Source organism: Temnothorax nylanderi, unplaced genomic scaffold (genome assembly GCF_030848795.1).
Source record: "Temnothorax nylanderi isolate EJ_2023f unplaced genomic scaffold, tnyl_v1.0 TNYL_tig0066_pilon, whole genome shotgun sequence".
In the NCBI taxonomy this organism is placed as follows: Eukaryota; Metazoa; Arthropoda; class Insecta; order Hymenoptera; family Formicidae; genus Temnothorax; species Temnothorax nylanderi.
In genome coordinates, this window is record NW_027249128.1 from 880,003 (window position 1) to 898,063 (window position 18,061).

Consider the following 18,061-nt stretch of genomic DNA (forward strand, 5'->3'; position numbering starts at 1 on the left):
GTACTTCGTGGGTTCCCGCGCACGGACCGAGCTCTCATCTCCACCGTAATACGTGATAATAAGAATAGCTTGTGCGCCGGAACGCTGGAATCCGCCTCCTCTTTCGCTGGTTCTTCGTACGTTCCCCGTACTTAATGCCTTTGCGAGATAACGCGACAATAAATGCTCGGCGTACGTACATGTGTGCTCGAAATTAGAAAAAGGAAAGAACGAGAGGGAGAGAGAAAGAGGAGAATATGCTCTCGCAGCGTTTGTGAGTTGAAGATCATGGCTCCAGCGTCGCCAATTGGCAAATATTCCTCCTTCATTTGTAAAATTATGCAAATTATGTAAAATTATATAGTTACTTGCTATCGTTGGCTCGCCCCGTATATGTGTGCCAAGTTATAATTTAAGTCAACGGAAAGGCACTTCCGCCGCGCTGCGGGTTTCCAACACGCCGGTTCGTGTGCGGTTTTCACTCCGTTTCGCGGCATCCCGGTGCCGCGAGGATCTTCGGGGAGGCGGAGGACAACAGTTTCTCGAGCGGTGAACTGCGCGCTGGCCCCGATAGGAGCAAGGAGAAATAACTCCTGGATGCGGGAGGAACGCGAACCGCGGCGCGCGGCGCGGCGCGGCGCGGCGAAAGGGGTGGAGAGACCGGCGGGAGGTGGGCGATACAGATAAGGAATTTTCCGTGCGGGGATTCCGTGGCGGCGGGTTATCCTTTCCCAAGGAATCCAGGAACCTCGGCTCTCGAGTGGGGACGAATTGCCCCTCGAGATTCACGGCGCGATCCTGGCCGTAGGGCGCGTTACATTCGTGCGCTTAGGTACCGGCGCGTCCTGAAGGACGAATCGCCCCGCCGTTGGTGGCAGACTTGGATTACCACGGAGCAACATGGTGAAATTACGTTCCCTGACTTAGCGATCTCCTTCTTTTATTTCATCGTGCCCGATAACGTCCGGGTACGCGCGCAGAGAACCGCAGATGGGATGATCCGAATGATCTTTGTTTTGTGTGTTTCCAGCAAGATGCTGGTAAATAATACCGTACAATATCGAAGCGTATAAGTATATTTTCTGTCTATTTGTTACGAATATGAAGAACCCATGACAATTTATCATGATAATTAAGATATACAAAATTTGTATTTTTAGATTGAATCTTTTTTCTGTTTTGAAATATCTTTCAATAAATCTTCAATAATAAAAAAAATGTTAAGGAAAAGCACTTTTAAGTAGACTCTATTTTTTCGGTGCAACAAGTTTGAAGTTTAATAATCTAGATATTTAATTCTAAATTTGAAAAACTATAGCAACTAATAAGACCGTTCTCAAAATATTTCTAATTAAAATAAAGTAAATTGCCATGAAAATTAAGTTTGAGAACTTTAAAACGCTTTATATATTAAATGCTTTTCCCCCTTCTATTCGTACACGCACACAGATGGCTTTATATCTCCCTAAATAGGTATTTATTCTTAAAGGATGTTTATCGTGAGAACAGATAAAGTTGTATTCTATTCTGCTCTACTCTATTCTAGTCTCCTTTAGTAAAGTAAATATACAGAAAACATTCAGAGACGCTTCGAGTTACAGCTACGAACAGTTTTAGACCTGCGAGTGGGTAACGCCATTCGGCGAACTTAAATCTTAACGTATAGAGGGAGGGATAAAAGTACGCGCAATCGAAAAGGGATTAGCTAGTTTCGATTTATGTGGCCGACCGAGGATGTAAAGTGAAATTTTCTTATTCGGCGCCTTAATCCTTCGGGACATTATCAGATTCACGATCCATAAAACTCTCGAGAAAGAATCTCGGTGACGATATCGTGCATCTTGTTTAAACGCCGAATTCTTTCACTAGAGATTCAAATAAATGATGGAATTATAATTAGGTGAACCAATTAAGGATAATCTATCATTCTGGAATATAATAAATTTTAAACAATATTCACCTATTTTGCCTATGATTGTTTCGATACTGGTAATACTAACTACGCGCAGCACTTCGAAAAATTAAGAATTATACATTGATAAAAGAGATTCATAAAAAATACATAATTATGCAATTTCTAAAAAAAATATACTTTGATTCGCGTGATTTCTTCTTAATAAAAATATCATAACACATTTTTAATGTCCATTTCTACCAACGCAGATTAACTTTAATCTCAGTTTAACTTACTTTTTATCTTTTTTCTAGTTTTAAGAATTAGAAAAAGATAAAAAAGTAATTAAGTTAAACCGAGATTAAAGTTAATCTACATTGGTAGAGTGGGACATAAGTGTTATACATCATTAAAAGTTTAAGAAATTTCATACACTAAAAATTACAAACTATCGCAGTATTTTACTTCGTAATGTAATTCAAAAAATATATAAAACTATATAGAAAGAATTTAGTGCGCAACGACTTGCGGATAAAGACTACAATGTCGAACAACACGATTTAAGAATTAATTAAACCGTAGAATGCACGAATTTTGCGGAGAGGAATAAAAATATCATTGGTTTTCCGTTTCTTCAGAAGTATTGTATTAATTAAACGTCGAAATTGATATCGAAACATGGAAAGCAATACCGAGAGGATCATATCGTGGGTAATGGAATTAATACAGACCGACATAAATGGTCATGCGGAATCGGGTCGATCGGGATAAACAATCATAATAAATCAAGAGTAGACTGTATGATGAGAATGTGGAACCAACGCAAAAGTAATAGCCAAAGCGAACGAGTGAAATTGCGTCTTCGCGTATGATGAAAAGCTTTGCAACATATATATTAGGTTAAATAGAATCAAGATTTTAGGGAACCAAAAAAAAAATATATATATAACAAAAGTGACATTTATATAAAGGGAACAGAGTACATTTGATTAAAGTAAATCTGTACTGAAATATTGGACGAATTTTCGGTGTGATAAAATTGATACATTATATAAATAGCTATAACAGTGCATTTTTATAAAAAAAAAATTATTATTTATTCCCATTCTTTCACAGGATTATGTTCTAATTTACGAGTTGTTTTTTGAAATATTCTTTTATTACGACGAGTAAAGCTTTTTTTTTATATGTGATAGATCAATTTCAGCATAGTGTAAAAAATATAAAGATATACCACACGAAACAAAATAAATCGAATATAATAATTCCCTTTGTATGAATAGACATACTGTTTGCAGATGCGGAATATTCCAGAGTTCCGCATAGTCTGATAAATGATTCGTCATTTAATATGCCGTCTGAAAATTCTCCTATATATATATTCCTTTACGCAAGGAGAGATATATCTACATATAGATAATCATTTTAAAGTAATACTCCGCTAAACCAGTAATTTCTGAAACTCAGAACTATCTATAGACTATAGATTCCCCAAAATTTACTATATTTTTATCTTAAACAACAGCAGACTTCGTTGTCACGCGAGAAGTAATAAAATACAATAATGATGAGTGTAGAAAATGGAACGAGCTTCCGAGATGTCTGGATCCGAGATCGAGTTACGATAAAATGAAAGACCCGTGTGGTACTATAAGCAACGTGGAACGCGATGGGGTTATGGGAGACCGAAATGGAACGTGATGTGGTGCGAAAGAGACGATATGCTGCGGTACGTTACAACAAAACATGAGATGCAATTGGACTAAATGAGAAGTTACAAGCTATCGTAGCGATAAGAAAAGAAATGTAGAACGTCGAAAGAGGTTGAATGCCACTACGCCTCTTATAACTCAATTTCGCGTATATAGCATATTTACAGGATGTTTTCTGTTGTCGCTTTTACACAATGGCAATATTTGAAATTGTGTGATACGAATAATTGGCAAAATTCATTAAACATATATCTTTTATATAATATATAAAATATCGACTCGCTATTCTATCACGATGAATTTGCTTCGCGTTGCTGATTGCTCTATTGCGTGCCGAAATGTACTAAAATTCTAATCGATATAGTCACCTGGAGATTACCTGACGGGCACCCACGGCAATAAAAGGTAACGTTTTACATGGAAAGAGGCCGACTTTCGATCTGTTTTTTTGCACAGTGTTTCTTTTTTCCATTCTTGATACCTGTACGTACCCCTAAAGTACCATAAAGAGTACCAAGAATACTTCTCTCGTCTCGTATTGTCTGGAGTTAACCCATATCGATTAGATTAGATATGTATACATCCTGTCAGACTCGCCAGATAATCTCGTAGTGACTATTTTTTTAACGAAATATGCCGTACAATTTTGGTACATTTTCAAAAAATCGTCGTTTTAAAAAAGCTAGAGGTGTTTCAGTATCCTATAAATATTTACCTTAAGCCAACGAGAATAAATAATCAAAATTTTAATTAGTGATTGTATAGACCGCTATATATCGAACGGCAAAATTAGCACCAATTTGCGTTAATGAAGGGCATTCCGTTTATAATTATGGTAAAATCGTTACAATTTCGGAACAATATCATACGTAGGTCGATGATGTATGAAATGCATGTTGCGACCAGAATTTACAATCATCGCGAAATGTGTTGCGCGCCTGCAAATGCAAATCAAATGCATCCATAATTTTTCTTCTTAGATTTTGTTTTTAGTCTGCCTAAAATTATTGTGTATTCCAATCGTTTATATTTCCCTCGCATTGCAAATTATATAAATATTTTACCAGCAGCTCTCACAATAATGTGGAATAACTCGAGACGAGTCATATTTCTTCCTTACGTATTTATTACATCTATCGCAATGCAATATCAAGAAACTATTTTTATTTGACCCTTGCAATAATAATAATATTTGCCGGGCTATATAATTTGCTTCTTATCGCAGAGCAAATTTTGAGAAAATAATTAAACATCCTCACAAAAATCTTTACTTTTAGAAAATTAAAAAAAAACTGTACTTTAAAGTTCTTTATTAATTTATCTTTTCAGGTTATCTGTTTTTGATTATTGCTAAAATCAGTTTATAATATAATAACGTCGAATTGAAATACCATTCACAGGCAAATTCAATATATTTCGTATTACTCCGCTTTAGAATTTATTTAAATTTTATATCTCCAGATTATATATATTTCTTTTTAGCATTGTGGCATAAATTTTTCTCCCCCTTCCCTCTTTCTCTTTCGTCCGTTCACTTTCTTTCGTGATTTTCGCATGCCTTTTGGCTCTTGACCACCCTCTTCGGCTCTTCCGCAACGGAATCCCGTATGCCACAAGATTAATTCCAAAGGCGCGATTCGAACGATCGCGATTCCTTTGTGCACGGATCCTTTTTCCTCAGCAGTGCATCAAAGCTTGGATGTTTAATGCATTCCAAGGCTGGACAGGATTATCAAAACAAGAACGGTACATGAGACTATCGGAGTCCGATATCGTGTGCACTGAACGGTAACCGATAACTTTGCGTCGAGAATCTTAGTGAACCTCTAAGGAAAATCAGCTGATATCAGATCGGCTTTCAATAAATCAAATGCTTGGCTTGCGTTTAATCTCTCATAATGGTTAAACTCATTCGAATTAGAATACACTGTTATTACATTGTTTAAATAATTTGCAATATATTATTTGTATTTGGATAGTATCTACGTTTCGTCTGATAACATAATTTATTCAAAAGTAATCAATGTGGTCAAATATCTTTATTAAGTATTGTTTAATGGTGCTTTCACCGTTATACAAACCATGTTGCAATTAAAAGATATTAAATATTATCATAACTTTAGCGGAAGATTTTTCTGCGTCCTATCTTCTATCTTTAAGTAGAAAGCCCGATGTTTGAACAGCCGGTGCGCGTACAAACAGACGCTCATCGTTAGATCATAATATTTAATTTTAGGATGGTCAAAGCGTTTCAATAATAAGTAGTACGTATTTCTAAATGTACTGACATAAACAAATAAGTAAATAATATCAAAATTTTTATAAGAACTAAAAGGAACAGAACATTTAAGAATGATAAAATATAGTATGTATCTATCGGCTGTTATATTAAACGACTCCATATTTTTTATTAATTAAAATTATTTTATAGGCTACTGTAATAAAGCATACACAAAATATCATACTTTTAACTTCTTACCCCAAAATGCGTAACCCTCAACAATAATCATAAGTACATACATACACTACTAATTTTGATAATAAAATCAATTGTTTCTCTGAAAATTCAAAAAAATCTATACATCATTTCATATCAATTATGATGCAAACATATACGATCATACAATCCATATCATCAAAGTTTTGACATCTGCAAGCACTGTTACGGTCACAAGTTTCAACGACAGCGCGGTTGTTGTATGACGGCTGTTCGGAGCAATCGTGAAATTCGCATCTTAACGCGCGCGTCTCTGACAAACATTCCGCCGACACGACCGCAGGACAAGCGGATTTAGGAATTCCGGCACGTAAGCACCACATACGAAATGGTCGCGTTAGCATCGAATCGCATTTCGCACGGCCACCATTCGTGGCGCACCTGTTTCAGAATGCGACGGCACTTTACAGTCTCGCAGATAAAGACGATCGGATTTGTCTCAGTTACTTTCGGACCAATCGAACGGGGGATGCCCATCGTTCGGCGTGCATCTTGTGGTTACCTCGGTGATATCGTTGCGCTTCTCCTTAAGCTTCGGTCGCTCACGTTGCGCTCATAGTCGCGCGTCCGAGACGGATGAGAGGCCCGGATGTCGAGAGATGGATAGGGAAACAGACGGGGAAAAATACGCTGCTAGGCGAGGCAAACAAGTGTCGTGCACTAAACTGTCCACAGAGGGTGGCCATGGCAAGTCGGACATCCGCTCTTGTCCCGGCCCGCCGCTTCACGTAACAGCGCTACGTGAACAACAACACACAACACCTGAAAACTTGCTTCCTCGCGTCCGCGACCCCGAAAGCCCCCGCAACGTACATCCAAAGGCAAACGTTCGGTAAGAGACCCCTGCGAATTTATAGCGTGTTTCCCAGTTCATCCTTTCTCGTTCAAATTTCGCGTGACTCGTGCGTCGACGTATAACGAGGGAGAAAAAGAAACAAAAAAAAGAGGATACATGAAAGCGTCCTACTTTTTTCGTATGCAAATTTCTGTCGTGTCTCTTTTCCAGATGCAAAGAAAACGCGTTATGTAGCCCTCCTTTTTAATCTAACGAAAATAACGCGACTGCAAAAATGCATTCGCGTTCCCCATATTACCCGAGTAGATAAATAAGTCAATTCGGAGAAATTCTCTTTAAAGAGAATCGCGCCGGATTATACGTGAGATTCTTCAATACTGAAGCTACGATACAGAACTAACGGAAGCTGTAAAAGCAGGCGACTGTTATTGACGTTGAAGTCAGACGATGGTCCGATGAAGCGTGAACGTTGCCGTGTGAAGCATATTCCACGTTTATCAATATGATATACGTACACCCGCCAGTATTTGCCCACGGGCACGTTACAATGGCACGTATCGCGAGAAACTAATTGTAGCCTACGATCTACTATCTATATTGCGTATTAATGGCGCAGGTTTCAGAGTGTGTATAATCCGCACCATTTGTTATTCATATTCATTCGCGAAAGCTTTAGATCCAGATTTCAGTGTGCGCGCGACGGCGAATAATGGCGAACACAGTGGGAAGATCTGCGTCTACCATTTACTGTCCCGCATGCTTTGTATCATCTGAATAAGACCTTGGATTAAACTGCAGATTAATTGTCGCTGCTGTTTGTTTCACAAATTTCTCCGTGACTCACGATTTTAATTATGTCTCGGAAAATAAATCAAGAAAAATATCAGCGCGCGCGGCGCGCGCGGATGTTTTATGTCGTAATAGGATCGTTACGACAGAAAGAGCTCGCGAGGTCAACAAGAAAGAATCATGAGAATAAAATAAAAACGGTATTCTGGGGCTTAAAAATGTATCTTTCATTATACAATGCGATGTAATTACTATGAATAACTAACCTTATCTCTTAACAAAAGCGTTATTCCTCGAGATAGTGAAACAATTTCCAGCAGGGTCTTGAAAGTTGAAATAAATCTTTCTAAAGCAATAGATTCTCGATATGACGTTTGTTAAATGTTTAAAGTTGGGTCGATTTAGTACCAGCAATTTTCCGATAAGTATTATTTTACATTTAGATATCTGTAGCATATAGCATTATCGAAAATGTAAAAAATATTAATTAATTTTAGAATCTTCTTTTAATCATATTTATAATATTAATAGAAAGTATTCTATATACTTTAATATACGTAAGAGATTCGTATCGCTGGTAAAAAAAAACATCTATTCGACAAGATATTCGGAATACCGTTACTCAAAACTGCAAATATGCAAGATAAAAAATTATTACGACAATTGATAATTCATTTATCAGTTTATTCGCATATTACGAGGCATCAATTTTTATCGATACGTCATCTCTTTCTGGCTGTTGACCATTATTTTAATATTTCAAGCGGAAATGCTCTCTCTGGTCGATTTGACGTAGGTAAGTGACGTCGCCCGTTGATCAAAGACACGTTCAACTATAAAGATGGTCAGTTCCCAAAAGCCCTTCGCAGACGGCAAATCTCGTTCGTTCTTGCTCGTGTGCCCGTCCGTCAGTCCTTAGAAATGTCAAGTAATACGTTTTCCTTTAAGCGAAGCCCGAGTAACCGCTAAATCGCAACTCGGCTTTTTGCAGCGACCCCCCTCGGGGCATCGACGACGGTGATGCAACGTCCTTCTTGTTATCTGAGAATTTCGGATTAACCGACTTGCCCGGACAAGTTCTCGCACGGAGGTCGGGCGACCCCACGCCAAGCGATTCCGAAAATCATACGCTCGATTCGTCGTCGCGGCATCCCGGGGATCCGAGACACTATCGAATTATTACGTGCTCTCGTGCTATAAACACCGTTCACTCGAGCACAAAGACGAGGAAAATGTAGGTCGTTAGGAATTAAAACGCATCATTTCTAATTCTGTGCCGTATTAAAAAAATACCGGAATTAACGAATTTCGATGCAAAAGCTGCTTCTAAATACGAGCTACTGTATTTCTTGCTCCTATTACACCGTCTCGAAGTCGTATCTAAGAATCAGACACCTCGATCTATATATAGTTTTGTTATAATTTAATGAGCGTTACATATATGATTAATACGATTCGTTTATAATTAGATGTTAATCATGAATGTTAGATATATGATTTCATCAATAAAATGAAACTGTCTATTATAATAATCATTTTAGAAATAGAATCGTGTAAAGGTTATTGGAAAATATGACTATTCCAAAGTGATTTAAAATAATAAGAACAAACTTTATAATAAGAACGACTTTGCGAAAAGTATTAGTATATAAATATTGTAAAATTAAAAACTTGTAATTCTAGTAACATCAAATGTCAAAAAGTTCTAATAGAGTCGAAAATAGCAACGTTGAATTTCTGATACATGCCCTTATTATTTGTTCAATTAATGGGGAAAAAAGTTCAATCCATTTAAAAATTATTATCTTTCGTCGGGACGCGCAAACAATCTCGGATGTCAGTTCAAATCGTAATTTGATCCTAACGAGCAGTAAAAACGTCGATGCTGCCTTTTCTGTCGTAGACAGGAAACAGAATGCAAATGGCAAAATGGCGACACGTTCGCGCGATGAGAGACAAAAAAATGAGGGATGAGATTTCCGGTGCTAGATTACGGGCACGGATTTTCGGGAGGAGCGGAGAACGGCTGTAGGAAAAGTGCGCTAACTCGCGAACAGCTTTTTAACCCGAACGAAATTAGTTTATCGGCCGGACTGGCGCAGACTCGCGATATTCAACGTAACAACGATTTAAAGGAGGAGGGGAGAAGATGAACGAAACGCGAAGATTGATGGCGGGGCATGTGAAGGCTAGAGAAAAGTCGAGCGGAGACAGTGCGGCGCGATAAGCGCGGAAAAAATGGGTCAGCCACTATTTCGCATTTGCATTCGCGGGGTCGGACATCGATTCGCGGCAACCTGAAGGCATCCCCGCTCTCTCATCGCTCTCGCCAGAGAACGGTCCGATGGACGTGCGCGCGGTTTGTCATTTCGTGCTCGCCGCAATAGTACCGAGGACCCGACCCTTTGAAAGCGCACACGCCGATATTTCGTTTATTAAGGGATATACGGGAGAACACCACGCGCGCAATTTGTCGTAAATACGTTGATTATACTCGCTACGATGCGTTAAATTACTTTTTGTATTTTCCTGTATCTTTTTTTAACAGGAAAGTAAACAATTATACTTAATCTATCCTGAGCGTTTTAAACTTTTCTTAATCGAAAAATCGTCGAGCAGAACGTTTATTTATTCGAGAGGTAAAATTGAAACTCCTCGTGAATAAAATACTGTTGAAAAATCCCACGTAGCAATACCTTTTTTCCTACTGCGATACAAATTATCGACTGCGAAACGCGAAACACGAAACGCGAAAATCTTGACACCTGTACCAACCATTCGCAATTAATTGTGTCGACGCTCCAGAACCAAGGAATGCGCTCGCGAATATTGCAGCCAGGCCGGAACGTTGCTAAAGCGGGGACATCGCATTCTTTGATCCATCGAAACGAATAGTTCGAGCAGAGTGGCTTTTGATTCAAGATTCAAGGATGTGCACGTGACGGAAGTAATCGTTACGCACGAGCAAGCGTGTAACGAGGACGATAAGCCTTCCGTACGTCGCATTGCGGTATACTTCCGGTTAGCGAAAAACTCGATTCAAGATACTGCTTGACGAGATCAACATGGTACTTCTTGAAACGTTCGCGTGATGTAGCGTGTATATGCCCTGTCTTGAATACATTATATATTTTCCTGAACTTTTTCTACGGAAATGATAAAACGCTTATCCATCTATTTATCTTTTCAACTTGATTATCTCATATTATACATGTACATTTGTACTTGATAGTGTAAAAAAAGTATCAAAATAATCTTCATAATAAACTTTTACAAATTATTAGAGGAAAGTCCCCTATTATGAGATAGGTTTCTAATATGAGATAACAGGGTTTCTTTTAAACTATTAGGTCCTATCTGGGCCTATTAGTTTAAAAGAAACCCTGTTATCTCATATTATGAACCTATCTCATAATAGAGGACTTTCCTCTACTATAAATTAAATTATAATTAAGTCAAAGATGTATTTCAACAGGAATAAACTTGACGTGAATTTTGAAAGATATTTTCTAAATATATTTATCTAATCAGTAAAATTTGAGATTGAAAACAATTACGGCGATATTGAGAAAAATGAAGGATTAGTAGTAAGTCAATAACAGTAAACAATTATAGGAATCAACGACCGTATGTTATAATATTAGCGCAATAGCTTTCTGGGTAAAAGCCATAATGAAGCGATCATCAGCCAACTTCTAGCTAGCGTCGAAGATAGTTTTCACATTCGTGGAAACATCTCATTCTTTATATTTCATACTGTGCAACGTGCTTGCAACGAAAAATGTGTTCATGCGTAACGGAAGTAATCGGTCACGCACGAACGAGCGTATAACGAGGTCAGCAAACTCTTAGGATATTGAGTTACCGAGCAATTCAGCCCAGTAGGAAATTTCAATTTCTACTTACACCGCGTTATCGAGTGCCTCGCGCATAGCTTTATCTATGATACAGCTAAGCGGTGGAGATTTCGTTATTCGCGGAGAAGCAATAAACGAATGGTAGCGAAAACACGATACGCTATTACCAAGCACCATCTCCTCGGGAATCTCTATCTGCTTTTAAAGATTATAAAGATTTACTCCCTCTCAATCTGTTTACGAACTGTTAATGCGATCCCGCGATGAAAAAGTTCCGCGCTTTTATCACAAATTTCTATTTATATTATCCTGCTCTTATTCTATATTTATTATTTTACTACCTTTTTTAGAGAGCTACTGCTTCCGATTGCTTGTTAAAGATGTATGCGCGTAAAGTGCAAATTTTCTTGAAGATACGTGAATTCTAAAGTAAAATCGGCAACAAAGCGCGCGCGGAAATTGCTAAAACTGCCGTTTAATAAATCCATGATGAAAAAGAAGTTTTAACGCTATACGCCTGAATAAAACGTGGTCGCGCGTTTTATCAAACAATAACATTCATTTCAGCAGGCGCATAGTTACACGCACTGAACTCTCATTAAATCTGAAACGAACAAACACGCACGACACGTTACGGAAAGTGGTTGCAATTTTTCGCGAGCGTGGAATTACTCGAAACGAAATCGCGAATTGTACCGGAGTCCTGGAAAATCTGGGATGCGGGGAAACGAATTACCCGAGCGGACGGGAGCGAGTAACGTTTGAACGGAGAACGTGCTCATGCGTGACGGAAGTGATCGTCACGCACGACCGAGTGTCTAACGAGCAACGATGAGCCTCCGATGCAACCTTCACACCATCGCGAACCATCGGGATTACAATCCTGGTTTTGCAGCACAATAAACATCGATCCTCTCACTCTCTTCGTGGACGCACAGGGCAATCTCTCGTTCAAATTACAAGGTAATTTGCCCGATCTTGGCAAATTACCTCTATTAATTCGGCGATAAGCATCTCCTTCACGGTAGAAAAATTGTTTCGCGAGGAAAAATTAACAGCCGCGATGCGGCAATGAGTTTGTTGAATACGACGACAAAGGGAACTGAGGAATACGCTTCGTTAAACGAGAGATCATTTGTGCGTTAGAAACGCTCGCGGCAACTATAAAGTAATTGCTGTTCGCCTTCCAAATTTAACGAGCTCTTGCTTTCGTGCGAATATCAATGTAATTGTTAAACGTGCCTCTGCGAATATTTACGTAGAACTTGGTAGGTAAGAATATAATATTTTCTGTAATATGTCACACGGAATTAATGGTTTTTAACTTGATTATAAGTTCTGATTAGTAAATTATCTTTCCTTAATTGAAACTATCAAGCAAAGATCGAGTTTCAAATTATAAATAGCGTTATAAACAGCGAATACCGAAAACTTCTCGAAAATGAACCATGCTTTTAATTGTTAAACGGGATTAAATCGTAGCATCTTCACATTAGTTCAAGTCTGCCTCGGAATCTTTATTTGATAATCGAGAAATAGCAAGCAAATGCAGAAGTAAAAAATGATTATGCATTCGCGTGGAAGAATTTTTCGGCTCATCGAACCATTAAAATCAATTCATTGAAGAAGCAAAGCTAGGTACAAGTTACGCATTCAAACAAAATATGTCGCAACGAAACCGATCGTCGTGCGTGGATAAAACTTGCGTCGCAAGATCTTGTAATCGATTGTAATAAAATATTGCTACAATTGCAACGTTCGCGCATTCGATTCCGATTAAACTCCGAAAGGATACAGGATTAAATTCGTACCCGCGATAACGCCAAATAAATCCTTCCTACAAAAATATCCGGATATCTATGCTTTTGTCACGGATAGTCTAAGAGTCTGTTGAAATCGTTACGACTAACCCCGGAAACTTTTTGGTGTACCATGTCTTTTTTCGGATACCTAAACAACTCCATTATATTCCGAGAAGAATCGGATCAGGGTTTACTCAACGTGCATCGTCAAATCAGTCACATCCGAATTGAAATCGTATATTACTCTGGTTGGATCATAGCTCGTGCGTATCGAGCGCATTCGTCATATTTATATGAAAAACGCGTCATCCTAACAACCGAGCGTATTTTTTTTTAAAGTTTATGTTTCTGGGACAGCGAGTGTTGTTGACTGCTGTCCATCCTGTACTGCCTGTCATAACACGCGTGAATTCTCGCATTCGCATAAACATCGACGCAGAACTCTCAGAATGCATTTGCGGAATTTCTGCAGTGCTCGATACCGCTCAAATTCATAGAATTCAATTAACAAAAAGGGAAGTTTGGAGCAGTTCTCGCTAACTGTTCTTCCGCCGAAAGCAGCTCGCGTTAAAAAGCGTATGAATATTAAATGTACGGGGCGGGAGAGAGGCGAGAGATGAGCTCGTTTTTTCTATCCCGGAAAAAGGCACCTTCCCTTCAAAGGATGAAATACACTTTACCCATCGTCGTTGCGAATTAAAAGGCATCGCGGGCGTTTTTATTTTCAAGAAAATAAGGACAACTACCATGCGCTAAATCCTCTTATCTTTACGTGATGACGTGAATATGAAAATCTCCTGTCACCGACCTTTTAGAGCGTTCTGAGATGGTACGTAGTTTCCGTACGCGTTGCACAAGTGAGATAATCATCTCATATTTATTTATGAAAAACTCAGCAAAGCTGACACGCGGGACGATACCCGCGCCGAATATCACGCTTGACCCGCTTCCGGTTTCCTTCTGCGACGCGCGTTGTTCGTCGCATCGATCAGCTACATAATCGCGTTCGACGTATTCTTTTCCGACAATGCCTTTCGCTTCTTTGAGAACCGCTGCTCTCCATCGCGAAAGAAAAGAGAAGACGATCCGTGCATAACCAGCCTGTTTACGTCCTCTTGGAGAGAGAACCTTCTCGGCTTTCGTTTAAGAGAAAATTGCGAGTTGATATAATAATTGCGCTTGGAGCCCGACGGAGTCCCGACAAGGTATCGAAACGACATCCATGGATGTCACTGGCAAATGAAGCAAGGCGCTTGGCCCATTATCTCAACTTCAGACACGCGAAGTAAAGCTCCCCTAGTCAACCCTTCAAGTTGCAACGAGGTGTTGTTACGCCAACTTGCCTGACCTGTTGGAACCGATCGGTTCCTAGAGACAGGCAATTCTAAGATTTCTTACCCTTAGTTCGTTATGTATATTCTCGAGTAAAGTTTCCAATGTGCTTTATTCAACACGATTAGAACGGCTAAAACGGCTAATAAATCTTCTATTTCTTAGCCAAGTCATGTGGTACGGTTAAACTCGAACAGTTTTATGCGCGATTAAAATTTTCCGTTGCCATTCGTCATAATAATCGATGATCCGGGCGGGAAGATAAAAATAGCATTCCCTCAGGATCATTCAATACTGCGATCGGAAACAAAAAGTAAAATTCAAATGCCTATGTCATTTGCGAGATTTCCTTCGACATCCTCTATCTGAAGATCACCGAGGGATCTTCTACCCTTCCTTCTCGACAATAAACGACGTTGCTTCGCACGTCACGCATCCCCTATTTATTTATCCGCGAAGTAACACGGAGGTGGGAGCGAGTAGTGGCGGCGTGTGGCGGGGACAGACAGCAACCCCCACTCAGCGTTGGCGTCGGCGTCGGCGACGCGACTGGGGGTTGGCGCCCCGACTTCATCGTCGTCGACGTCGTTCGGATCGCGCTCCGGTTAGTTTGCTCGCTGTCCGTGCGACGGCAGCACAGACTCTTCAATCCCTTGCCGGTGTTCTGCTCCTTGCGCCGCACGCAACCCCGACCCCCTGGCCCGCCACCCCGCACGTTCGCCACCCTCGAAGCAACTCGAGGGTCCACGAATCGGGCGAACACAACCGCGGCGGCGGGCGCGCTCAAATGCCGGCCGTCCTCGTTTATGAGACGCGTCTCGACGCAGCCGACTGATGGCTGCCGCGGCCGGTCGGAAGTACGAGCGTCGCGGAAAATCCGGAGGAAGTTTGCGCGGGTACGGCGACGCAGCAGAAGACGCAGGAAAAAAGCGTGAAGCCCGCGAGCGGAAGGCGAGCCAGGAGCCGTGCGAAGGATCCACGAGGATCCACGAGGATCCACGAAGAGAAAAGCGTGTCAAGGTACCGTGACAACATCCTGCGTGAGGACCTTCGGAGACGAATCCGTCTTCTGGTACTGTTGCGCGATCGCGAAAGTGCGCGTGCGAACCGTTCTCCACGATGTGTTCTTATTTACGTTCGGCATGGTGCTTCACGAGTGAGTTGTAGATGTTGAGAAATATCGGGGAAATACACGCGGTGTGCTCGAGTTTGGTGTAAGTAATCAAATCGACGTGGTAGAAGAGATGCAGCCTGCGTTACATACTACAAGAAATTGATTAGGAATGCGAGCTTTGCGAGGACGAAGACATGAGCAACTATCCGGCCTTCGCATTTCTCTCTCTTTCTCTCTCTCTCTCTCTCTCTCTCTCTCTGCCTCTCTCCCCCCTTCTTTCTTTCCACTCCACTTTTTCTATTATTAAAATAGCAATCAAATGAAGTCGCGGTTAAAAATTAAAAAAAAAGGAAATCGATACTTTTCAATTTACGATGCCAACATTTCTGTGATAAAATCTAAAATAGAAAGGACAGAATCACGTAAAGACAATAAATGAACCTATAAATTTTAATTAATAGAAAGAATTAATTAAACGTCGACAATGCATACCGATTCGTTATTGCGGAGACGACAGATTTTTCCTCTCCCGTTACTCTTTCATCAGCGGTTAGCTTCTATCGCAGCCATCCGGATTAAAAACTTCATCGAGATAAGACAAATTGCTTGATAAATTGGTTCGTTAACGTGGCCGAGAAAAATCTTAAATGTTAGAAGGAGCAGGACTGGCCCGCGGCGTTTGCGAATAATTTTCGTAGCGAAATCGCGGCACGTCGATCTGATAAACGTAGGAAATGTGAACTTTCGTTATCGTTAATTCGCGCGCGCGAAATGAATATACGAAAACGAAGATTACTTTTACGAATTTTTCATCTAATGCGCGCTATAAATTTCCCTCCTCATCTAGTCGCGCGACATGAAAAAGTCCGTCTATCGATACTAAAAGTTTCAAGTAAATTAATTGCTTCATTATAACGAGTCAGTGTAATTTTCTGTGCCGCGCGATACGGGAGAAAGGTCGCGAGTTCCAGGCAGTGAGCTTTTGCAAAAGAGTTTCTCTTTGGCGAGCGAGTGCCGATTTAACGCGAATTAACGTAACGACCAGCGATATTACGCAGATAGTTGTACGCGAATGAGTTTGTCGTAAGTAACGACGTAACGATGCTTTCAAAGAGTCGCGTAAAGGTAGTGTCGTTTGAAGACGAAATCTAGGAGGAGCATTCTTAATAGCGGGGAGTTCTTAGTGCACATGGTTAAACTTTTCGCTCTCTGTCGTTCCTCCTTTCTCTATCTTTCTCTATCTATCTATCTACCTATCTCCTACTTTCTCGTGAAAATAAAGAAACGAGTATCAGCACACGAGAGCTGAAACTCGTCTATCGAGATTAAAACTTTATTGAGATAAAATAAACGACTTCATCGCCGATCGAAATCGTAGGACGCAGTCAAAGCAAAAGTTGATGGGGCCGTTTGAAATTAAATCACCTTTGACCGTCATGAGCGTCAATGAGTGAGAATTATCTCGGAGAATTCGCTATGACAGCAAACGCGTGTTACACTGGTAAATCTAGGCATAACGATTATCGAGCGATTTCTTTTTTTCTCACGAATACGTTGCGAAATAACCAGAATACGCATTCGCGATAACCATTACGTAATGAAATAGCAGCAGCACGGCGGCTGACGATCGGACACAATTGCGCTGGTCGCCGCCACGATTGCGGCGTCGGCGCAAAATTAATGGGGCTAATTCGGCACAATAGCGAACGACGCTAAAATGACAAATATTAGTATATGTCACTGTTGTATTGTAGCTACTCCGCGGAAATACGGTAAGATGTGTAATAAAGTAATAATAACCGAAATTACACGGAGCATCTTTAATAAGTTATGACAAATCTAATTGAATTATTAGTCACCAAAAATAAGAAAAACCAAATTTTGTTAATACTCTTCCAGCGATTGTATTTATCATATAGTATGAGATATATTATATCTAGAGATGTGTTATACCTAGTCGTGCCTCTAAATCTGGATTTTTTCTGTTTGTATAGAAGATATCGAAAATATTTTCGACAAGCTGAAAAGACTTTTATTATTATTCCTACTATTTTACGCTCGTTACGTCAATCTAACAAGTAGACAGCTTGAAATTTAAGTTTATATGTCGTAATTTGAACGTAAAAGCTTTGCTGATTAGAAAAGAAATTAGTTTATCTTTGTATTTCTTTTCTGTTAAAATAATGCGTTATTCGCTATAGTGTTATTCCGCTCCATTTAATTTAATACCACTAAATATATTCTGTTTAATTTAATTTGATTTAGTCTAGAAAATAATTTATGACATCT

At 39.7% G+C, this 18,061-nt stretch overlaps 1 protein-coding gene and 1 long non-coding RNA gene across 4 annotated transcripts in view; one reads left to right on the top strand and one right to left on the bottom strand.

Annotated features, from left to right (window-relative positions):
• Positions 1-18,061, top strand: part of Mp (collagen XV/XVIII-type protein multiplexin) — a 480,457-nt gene that overhangs the window by 358,020 nt on the left and 104,376 nt on the right. For 2 of the 3 annotated variants that reach the window (XM_071708354.1, XM_071708355.1), the window contains exon 1: positions 15,391-15,872. The exons of the other annotated variant lie outside the window; for it this stretch is intronic. The gene's annotated coding sequence lies outside the window, so the exon portion shown is untranslated. Of the gene's footprint in view, positions 1-15,390; positions 15,873-18,061 lie in introns of those variants that run through there. 3 annotated transcript variants of the gene reach the window in all.
• Positions 1-18,061, bottom strand: part of LOC139773703 (uncharacterized) — a 266,478-nt gene that overhangs the window by 150,083 nt on the left and 98,334 nt on the right. The gene's annotated exons all lie outside the window — the stretch shown is intronic.